This window comes from Octopus sinensis, linkage group LG4 (genome assembly GCF_006345805.1).
Source record: "Octopus sinensis linkage group LG4, ASM634580v1, whole genome shotgun sequence".
Classification (NCBI taxonomy): Eukaryota; Metazoa; Mollusca; class Cephalopoda; order Octopoda; family Octopodidae; genus Octopus; species Octopus sinensis.
The window spans coordinates 132,826,185-132,837,470 of NC_043000.1; the positions used below are offsets into that span (position 1 = coordinate 132,826,185).

At 37.8% G+C, this 11,286-nt stretch overlaps 1 protein-coding gene across 6 annotated transcripts in view; it reads right to left on the reverse strand.

The window, feature by feature from the left end:
- The window catches only part of LOC115210808, a 391,785-nt gene that overhangs the window by 12,211 nt on the left and 368,288 nt on the right, over nt 1-11,286 (reverse strand). The window lies entirely within an intron of this gene.

An 11,286-nucleotide genomic window follows, 5' to 3' on the forward strand; every position in this document is an offset into this window, starting at 1 on the left:
TTTCCTGTTAAAAACATACACCCATACATTTATCAAATATATTTTTCATACTCTGCAAGAAGTAAACAAGTCACAAATATCGTAAATCCTCGAGTATAATCCGCATTTTCCCCCCAAAATTTAAAGGTCAAAATCCCTAGTGCGTACTATATACAAGGTTAAAAATGAAAATTATTTTCTAAGCAATGTCCGAGTCACGATTTGCTGTCCGGCAATGTTTATTCAGACGCATTTTGTGATGTCGGGCGCGAAAATACCTTAGGGTAAGCCTGAAAGCAATGAAATCATAAAAGAATCATCCATAACTTGCAGTGAGCAACATTTATTAAACGTTATTACTGTTATTACTATTATTTCTTTATTTTCTGCAAACAAAATGCACAAAAAAGCTACACGTTTGCATTATGTTATATATACAATAATAATAAAAGACGTTACCGCATACAATTTTACAAACCAAGGATGTTATATAGACCTCCTTGACTCAAGTTAGAGAAGGGGTGCGTATTATACATAAGGTTTAGGTTTTTCAGAGATACAGTCCCCTAAAAATCCCCTGCGTATTATACTCAAGGGTGGACTATACTTGAGGATTCACGGTATATACCAAGAGAAAATTAAATAAATATTGGGTGGTAGACTTAACTTTAACCCTTCACCCAGTTTAACATCACTACCCACCTAGCTCCATGAGTGTCTTTAGATAAGTCTACCCTTTACAAGTATTTAACTCAGGTCTTTGATTTAAGGATTCCTTCTGCCCTCCCTCCCACTAGTTTCAAAGATCCAATCAAGGATCACAGGCCTTGCCTTTAAATAGATTTTAAAAAATGTTCTTGTATTTTGTCATTTGATAGCAACCAATAGGTTTATAGCTGAATGATGTAAAAGTCAACATAGAGGAAATATTCAGTTGCTGTTTACACCCAAGCCAGTTCTGATTGAGCAGAATTGAAGACATTCCAGCAATGACTCTCTTCCTTATTTTCCTTTTTGAGTGTTGTGGGCAGGAGAAGTGCTCTTGTGAATTACAACGGGGAACGCATTAGAGCTGGTGTTAAAAGAAAGAGTACCTTGTCTATTCTGCCAAGTGGCTGGTGAACAGGACTTTTTCAGCCTTGCCAAAAGGAAACCAACTTGTATGGTGCTGGTGCCACTAAAGAACACCACCAAGTACATTGTAAAGAGGTTGGCATTAGGAAGAGAGTTATTACGGCCATAGAAACCATAGCAAAACTAGGACATTAGAGTGAGACACAGTTCGCTAACCTGTTGAATCCTGTTCAACTGTCTAATCCATGCTAACAGGAAAAGAAAACATAAAACGACAATGATGATGACAATAACTATATTGTCTAATGTGTTCTTTATTTTTTAATAGCTGAATGAGATTTGCAGTGATTGGTGGTGCTAATTCTATATCATTGAACTCATCTATATACTTGTAACAAAGGTGGGATGACCACAGCTATAGAAACAATCAAATGATTTTCTTTTTTGCTTTTTTTTTTGTTTCCATATGCTACTTCTTTACCATTGACTTATTTGTGCAAAGCTGACTGACAAGATGATGTAATAATAACCACAACACACTCTCAAATGATAGCTCACTACCCTCTGTCTCTCTTCTAACATTACTAAAACACATACTCACTCCGCTGTACTTTTCAAAATAATTAAAATAATATTAGTCATTAAACTAATGTTATCTTTTCTTCACTAAATAAATATTTTTAATTAGATATTTTATGCATACTTCATTAAGTATGTCAACACTAACTTAATTAAAACAGTTTCTGTTCTGCTAAATGTTTAAATTTAATGCTGCCACTCCTTCTCAGACCTTTGCCTCACTTATTTTCTTTTTTTTCATCATCTCTCAGAGTTGCATCTGCATGGATTCCTAAACTCTCCATCCGGTAACCTGCAACTATTCAAAACTTAACATCAGATATCTCAATATAGGAAGATCTAAAAAATACCAGTCCTCCTTAAATGTTATATATTCTCTGAGATGCAGCTGATGCTGTTTAACTTCAGGTTTGCCATTATAAAGTAGATCTATGAGCAAAGATTTTCCAGCTATGCCCATGGCTGTGTGGTAAGTAGCTTGCTTACCAACCACATGGTTCTGGGTTCTCATCCCATTGTGCGGCACCTTGGGCAAGTGTCTTCTACTATAGTCTTGGGCTGACCAAAACCTTGTAAGTGGATCTGGTAGACAGAAACTGAAAGAAGCCTGTTGAGGCAAGTGAAAATCAAAATCGATCAACATGAATGGAAATTGTAGCTGTGATACCAGTGCTGGTGGCACATAAGAGAACCATCCGAATGTGGCCGTTGCCAGTGCCGCCCTGACTGGCTTCCATGCTGGTGGCACGTAAAAAGCACCATTCGATCGTGACCGTTGCCAGCCTCCCCTTGCCTCCGTGCCGGTGGCACGTAAAAAGCACCATCCGACTGGCCGTTTGCCAGCCTCGCCTGGCACCTGTGCCGGTGGTACGTAAAAAGCACCCGCTACACTCATGGAGTTGTTGGCGTTAGGAAGGGCATCCAGCCGTAGAAACATTGCCAGATCAGACTGGGCCTGGTGCAGCCTCCTGGCTTCCCAGACCCCAGTTGCACCGTCCAACCCATGCCAGCATGGAAAGCGGACGCTAAACGGTGATGATGATGATGATGATATATATATATATATCTGTGTATATATTTGTGTCTGTGTTTGTCCCCCCCCCCCCACCATTGCTCGACAACCGATGTCGGTGTGTTTAAATCCCCCATAACTTAGCAGTTCAGCAAAAGTGACCAATAAAATAAATACTAGGCTTTCAAAGAATAAGTCCTGAGGTTGATCTGTTTGACTAAAAGCGGTGCTCAAATGACTGAAACAAATAAAAAATAGAAAATAATTGGTTTCAAATTTTGGCACAAGGCCAATAATTTTGGGGGAGGGTGTAAGTCAATTATATTCACTCCAGTGTTCATCTGATGTTTATTTTACTGATCCCAAAAGAATGAAAGACAAAATCAACTATTGCAGAATTTGGCAGAAATACTGCTAAGCATTCTGTCTGGTGTGCTAATGATTCTGCCAGCTTACCAATAATAATCAGTGGCAGAAAAGCAAATTAAGCAAAAAGAAAGAAACACTTTCACAGGCAAGAGCAAAAGTTTTTTTGAAGAACTATAGATTTCCATCAAAACTTGGGGTTCAACAAAATTTTGAGCAAAAAAGTTAAATGGAGTGAAATTATGGTTTTTTAAAAAATTATAGGCGCTGGAGTGGCTGTGTGGTAAGTAGCTTGCTTAACGAACCACATGGTTCCGGGTTCAGTACCACTGTGTGGCACCTTGGGCAAGTGTCTTCTACTATAGCCTCGGGCCGACCAAAGCCTTGTGAGTGGATTTGGTAGACAGAAACTGAAAGAAGCCTGTCGTATATATATATGTATGTGTGTGTATATGTTGTGTATCTGTGTTTGTCCCCACCCCACCCAACATCGCTTGACAACCAATGCTGGTGTATTTAGGTCCCTGTAACCTAGCGGTTCAGCAAAAGAGACCAATAGAATAAGTACTAGGCTTACAAAGAATAAGTTCTGGGGTCGATTTGATTTGACTAAAGGCGGTGCTCCAGCATGGCCACAGTCAAATGACTGAAAACAAGTAAAAGAGTAATTATTTATGATGCTTTATACTCGCGTTAATGAGTAAAAAAATAAATTTTATTGCCATGGTTGTGTGATTAAGAAGCTTGCTTTGCGACCACATGGTTTCAGGTTCAGTCCCATTCCATGTCAACTTGGGCAAGTGTCTTCTACTAGAGCCCTGGGCTGATTGATGCCTTGCAAGTGAATTTGGTAGACAAACTGTGTGGAAACCCTTATACATACATATATATATATATACATATGTGTGTGTGTGTGAGCACGTGCATGTGTGTCTTTGTGTTTGTCCCCACCCCACTGCTTGACATCTGGTGTTGGTTTGTTTACAACCCCATAAATTAGTAGTTCAGCAAGAGACTAAAAAGTAGTTACTGGGGTCACTTTGTTTGACTAAATATCTCAGAGTAGTGCCCCAGCTTGGCCACAGTCTAGTGACTGAAACAAGTAAAAGAATAAAAGATTTGTCAAGCATTAAGTGTTTACATCTTCACCAAAGTTCCGGAACATCTTTATGGATGGAAGCACTCCGTCGGTTACGACGACGAGGGTTCCGGTTGATCCGATCAACGGAACAGCCTGCTCGTGAAATTAATGTGTAAGTGGCTGAGCACTCCACAGACACGTGTACCCTTAACGCAGTTCTCGGGGATATTCAGCGTGACACTGAGAGTGACAAGGCCGGCCCTTTGAAGTACAGGTACAACAGAAACAGGAAGTAAGAGTGAGAGAAAGTTGTGGTGAAAGAGTACAGCAGGGATCACCACCATCCCTGCCGGAGCCTCGTGGAGCTTTAGGTGTTTTTGCTCAATAAACACTCACAATGCCCGGTCTGGGAATCGAAACCGCGATCCTACGACCGCGAGTCCGCCGCCCTAACCACTGGGCCATTGCGCCTCCACAACATCTTTATAGCTTCCATGATGTAGAAAAGCTTCAAGACCTTTGACTTAGTATGCTACAATCAAATTTTCTCACATAATAATAAACCAAAATGATACAGACACTGGAAATAAGTACAAATCTCATGAGGTTTTGTCAATGTTTTGTGAAAACATTAATTAACTCAAGATATCCATTTAAATTCTCATTAAATCTTGAACTTCAAACATGTATTTCTAAAACAATATCTTAATTTAACTCTAGAGAGATCTTTAAAATATTGACTTTTTGCTCAAAGAAGACTTCATAATTAATCAAAGTTAATAATTCCAATAACGTTTACTTTCAGCAAGGGACAAGGCTTTTGTTTTTGTTTTATAGAAAAGTGTGTAAACAACTGATTACACCCAAGTGGATTGATCTTACTCTGAGTTTTCTATCAATTTATAACACTAATGAAATGATTCATTGCATAGCAGTAAAAACATTTCAATTCACTAATGAATCAAAACATGTTTAAAGTGGGTTTGTGTTATTGGACTTGTGGGATTACAAATTTTTACCTGTCACAATGATTTTGCACACACAAAATATAGACAGATGTATAGCTGTAATATGTGCAGGTGTGACTGAAAGAGGTGCAGGTGTGGCTGTAATAGGCACAGGTGTTGTTGTGGTTAAGAATTTCGCTTCCAAACCATACGATTTGGGGTTCAGTCCAACTGTATGGCACTTTAGGCAAGTGTCTTCTACTATAGCCCTGGATCAAGCAAAGCCTGTTGAGTGGATTTGGTAGGCAGAAACTGAAAGAATCTTGTTGCATGAGTGTGTGTGGCAGAAATGTTAGCACGCCGGGTGAAATGAGTAGCCGTATTTCATCTGCCGTTACGTTCTGAGTTCAAATTCCGCCGAGGTCAACTTTGCCTTTCATCCTTTCAGGGTTGATAAACTAAGTACCAGTTATGCACTGGGGTCGATATAATCGACTTAATCCATTTGTCTGTCCTTGTTTGTCTTCTCTGTGTTTAGCCCCTTGTGGGTAGTAAAGAAATATATGTGTGTATGTGTGTGTGTGTGTGTGTGTCTTGATGGATGGATGGATATGATTGTGTCTCTTGATCTTGACATGGCATGATTGTTATAAATGTCACTCGTTTCCAATATTCTGCAGAAACATGTCTGGACATTGAAAAAGCCTGCCCCAGAAAACTTTGTTCAACCCATGCAAACATAGAAAAGAGGACATTAAAGAAACAACAAAAAAAAAAAACCGAACAAAACAAAAATATGACTGATTTCATCAAGTTAATAGAAACACATGTGACATATAGTGTGTTGGGAAGCTGTATAAAAGACAAAATAAAATAGACAAGATAAAATGCACAAGGAAACACACACACACACACACACACACACGTACACAAAAGGAATTGAAAGGAAATAAATAAACTGAGTTTTAACTATGATGTATAATTGCCAGCCAAACATTTTGTGCAGTAACTTAAGAATGGTAGAATCAAGGCTATGATTCCATCTACATGAGAAAGAATGTTTGCATCTGAAATTAGAGGAAACACGGGGGTGTTTATTTCAACCCAGCAGGGGATGGTGACTGCAGTAATTGATTCCGGAAATTAACTACCAATTTAAATGTGTGAACAGAATAGAAGGATAGATGAAGTTGTGAGAAACAAATGAAGCTTGGCATTATGTCAGTGGTAACAATATAATAACCATATTACAAAGTAACTATCATATTCATTAGATTCTGTGAAGGGAAAGACAGACTGAATTTAATGCTCAAAGGTTAAATAGTCACACTAACAATAGGCAGGTCAATACGGTGGAAACAAAGAAAAAAAAAAAAAATTCACTGTTGAGTATCAGAGAAATGTATTTTACACCCCGTCTCATTTAAATTTTATTTTCTAATATTATTTCAGTCTTTTAAATTGCTGATCAAAAATGAAACTTTTTTTTTAATCACCATTTTTTACTCTACATCACCACCATCATCATTCTCATTGCCATTACCACTACTACTACTGTTATCCTCCTCCTCCTCCTCCTCCTCATCATCACCACCACCACCACCACCATCACCATCACCATCATTATTATTATTATTTTATATTTGCTTTTTCAGGTTTCCTGAAGAAGTGCATTATGACTGGGTGCTCTTGCTGTCATCAACACCTTTAGTTGCCTTTATGGTATACAGTGTACCTATTCTAAAAATGGGATACACATGGTCAGTACAAGGTACTATTTCTGCTGGTCAGAAAGGCATTTAACCATTACACCTTTCTAAGGTGGCAAACAGAATCATTAGAGTGTCAGTAAAAAAAAATCCTTTGCAACATTTGTTCTGATTCTTAATGTTCTGAGTTCAAATGCTAGCAAGATTACTTTGCCTTTCATTTTTTTAGGGTTGATTAAAACAAGCACCAGTTGGGGTCCATGTAACAGACTTAGCCCCTCTCCAAAAGCTGCTGACCTTGTGCTAAAATTTGAAACCATTTTAACAATTTTATAATAAGATGTGATTTTGCAAAACACAACTTTCCCGGTTTCTATAGCGTATGTGTTCCCAAGCTGGATGGGACGCCAGTCCATCGCAGCATTACTCATTTTTGCCAGCTGAGTGGATTGGAGCAACATGAAATGAAGTGTTTTGCTCAAGAACACAACGCATTGCCCGGTCCAGGAATCGAAATTATATATATATATATACATATATATATATATATAATAAATATTAGGGAATAAATCCAAACTTACAGGGAAAAATCAGATTTAGGATTGAATCCAATTTTATAGTAAAATATTATATTATATTAAATTAGAAATAAAACCACTATTAGGCAAATCATACAATGAAAAAATTAAGCCAATACATAAGATTATTTAATTTATATTATTTAAATATATAACAAAATTATAAAAAAAAAAATATTAATATAACACTACGATCGTTTCATATATATATACAAATGAATGGACAAACTAAAGCAGAGCACTCAACACATTTACTGGAAGTTACATGTATGGATCAGAACAGTTTGATTCAAATTCCATGCTACTTAAAGTTTCAAAGCTTTGAAACTTTAAATAGCATGAAATTTGGATCAAGCTGTTCTGATCCACTGCCCTGCCATGCACACACAGTGCAGGCTTGGTTGTGTGGTTAAGAAGTTCGTTTCCAATGTACATAGCATCAAGTTCAGCCCTACAGAGTAACACCTTCAGTAAATGCCTTTTACTATAACGGATTTGGTAGATGGAAACTGAAAGAAGCCTCTGTGTGTGTGTGCATGCATATGTATCTCCTTGTCTTGACATTGTAAGTAAGCATCACTACCATACAAGTGATGTCATTCATTTCTAGCCTTCCAATCAAACATATCCAGCCAAGGGAAAATATCATTTTACTTGGAAACAGAAGAGAGTTGGTGAGAGAAAGAGTATAGAAAATAGAAAATTTATCTCAACAAATTCTATCTGAGCCATGCAAGCATGAAAAAGGAAAACATTAAAACAATGCTGGCAAGAGTAATGATGACAGCAAGGTTACAGTTGTTGTTTAGCCCTGGCTTAGCTCTGGTCAAACAGACCTATGGTTGAAAGCAATTCAAAAGTGACACTTTCATGATTTGTCCATACATCATCATCATCATTTAACGTCCGTTTTCCATGCTAGCATGGGTTGGATGGTTCGACCGGGGTCTGGGAAGCCAGGAGGCTGCACCAGGCTCCAGTCTCATCTGGCAATGTTTCTACAGCTGGATGCCCTTCCTAACGCCAACCACTCTGTGAGTGTAGTGGGTGCTTTTTATGTGCCACCGGTACAGGTGCCAGGGGAGGCTGGCAACATCCACGATCGGTTGGTGCTTTTTATGTGCCACCGGTATGGAAGCCAGTCAAGGTGGCGCTGGCATCGGCCATGTTCGGATGGTGCTTTTTACATGCCACCGGAGGATACATATGACTACATCATCAAATGTAGCTTTTCTTTTAATAAAATAGATAGCATGTGATTTGAGGAAAATTTGACTGCTGATTTTAGGAGATCAAGAAACATTGTAGAGCTGCACTCATTGACTTAACATGGTACTAGCTGTGGTGATAGTCAGGTTGATTCATAAGTTGTCCTTTCAAGTGACTTAGCCCTTTACCACTTAAACCAACCATATCTGGCCCAAGTATTCTATGTGGAGGCATATGGCCTAGTGGTTAGAGCAGCGGACTCGCGGTCAAGGGATCGCAGGTTCGAATCTTAGACTGGGCAATGTGTGTATTTATGAGCGAAACACCTAAGTTCCACGCGACTCCGGCAGAAGGTAATGGCAAACTTCTGCTGACTCTTTTGCCTAAACTTTCTCTCACTCTTTCCTCCTGCATCTAGGAGCTCACCTGCGATAGACCGGTGTCCCATTCAGGTGGGGAACCTATATGCCAAGGGAACCGGGAAACCGGCCCTTATGAGCCAGGCGTGGCTCGAGAAGGAACAACAACAAATATTCTACCCATTTTATGTTCAAACTAGCCAAATCCAGCCTCTCCTCAACCCTGTAATAATATTTTTAAATGAGATGACCATTTAAAAATAAATGATCACATCATTGAAATCTCAAAGCTACAAGATGTGTGATAAATTCAAAACAACGTGAATGAATAATCATTACATGTAACAGAACAATCTGAATGTTAACAGGTTAAATCAACAGCTTGCTTTAAAACTGTTCCATCTTACAAATGAACATCGAATAAATGAAATCCACAAACTAAAGTTACATGATTTGTCCTTAATAATGTGTGATAGTGAATTAGTTATATTGTAATGGAATTGTTAACTAATGAGCATGTTTCATCACTATGTTTAATGATGACTCCCCAATAATAACTGCTATTATCACAATTATTAATCAGACCAAAGGAATAAATAGATAAAGAAGGCAGTAAGATCCAAGAAATCTAATGATTGTCTGCACTGGTAATTAGAGAGCACAAATAGTTCAAAAGTGGAACAAATTAGTATGCTATGAAGAAGAGGGAAATTCTAATGTTTTGGGTAGAAATATTTCTCAGCGAATGATGTTATCTGATGAACTAAATTAATAAAAATAGAGTGAGTGTCACAGAGGGGTACAGTATGTTATGAGAAGAACTGTGCCAAACAGATGTAATATTAAATAAGAACTAGCAATATTGCCCGGCGTTGCTCGGGTTTGTTTTCTTTTCGACCCTTTAGAATTGGAATTTTTGAAATTTTGCATTATGTAGCTTTAAGTGAACATTTTTCTGGTTGAAATACACCGAAAATTGATGACACAGCAGTCAAAAAATCGTAAAAAATAGGGATTTTCATAGAAAAAAAAGCAACTTTTTGATGTAAATAATTTTTGGTGTTAACATGGTCCGATTTGAACTTTTTCTTCTATGGAAGGAAGAGCAAGCCTTCTTCTATCATACTCTCAATTTTGGTCAACTTGTGTCACAGGGTCTCGGAGGAGATAGTATTAGTTGAAGGCTACCAAACCTGCCATACACAGACAACTTCAGCTTTATATATATATAGATAGATATACTATAGATTTCAAGAAATGAAGAGTCAAAGAATTTTTAGTGATACTAAAGGAAATATACATTCTTGAAGTAAAGTCTGGGAGAATGTTGATTTGAAAGATATGCTGTCAACTGAATGAACTTTATGATTATTATACAGTGAAAGTCGATAGAACTTTAACATGATGACATACATTACAATAGAATGAATAAATGTTTATGTCTTATTGTTACTGTGTTTTGATTTGGGAAAACATCTAAAACTGCTGTCATAAGATTTTTTAAATGTATATTTTTAAAACTTTTTAAATTCTCTTTAGCTGAGTTGGAATAAAGAAAGACAAAAGATTTCTGAAATGTCAATGCTGTCTTCAAATAGGACATAGATTATTAACCAAAATAAAAATCTCACTTGAACTGAATGATCAAGTGGTAAAATCAATCAATATAATATTGATCTGAACAATGTTATGTTGATATGGTATATTAATATAACGAGAAAAAAAAAAAAAAGAAGAAAGAAACATTGTAAGATAGTAGAATATTTTTATGCAAAAGAAAATTTGACTCCACTTTAAATTCTATAAGAATTCTGTAAAGCAATAAAATATTCAAGTGACTTCAGGCTAAATGAATTTAACGTCTTGACAGTCATAATCTCTCTCTCTCTTGTATATGCATGTTTTTGTTTCAATTTTGAAATTTCTCACTAATAGAGAAAGAGCCAGCTTCTAACTCAGAAACAAGGCTCTTTCATTTGAATTTAGACATCAACTAGATAGTCATATACATATCTGCATATGTATGTACAAGGGCACCGTTCGAGTATGATCGTTACCAGCATCACCTTACTGGCACAATGTGCTTGTAGGGTGCCAAGAGCACCATCCGAGCGTGATTGTTGCCAGAGCAGCCAACTGGCTTCCGTACCCGTGACACGTAAAAGGGCACCATTCGAGCGTGAGCGTTACCAAGTCGCTTCACTGGCACGTGTAAAAAGATTCGAGCAAGGTCATTGCCAGTACCGCCGGACTGGCCCCCGTGCCGGTGGCACGTAAAATGCACCCACTACACTCTTGGAATGGTTGGTGTTAGGAAGGGCATCCAGCTGTAGAAACTCTGCCAGATCAAGATTGGAGCCTGGTGCAGCCATCTGGTTCACCAGCCCTCAGTC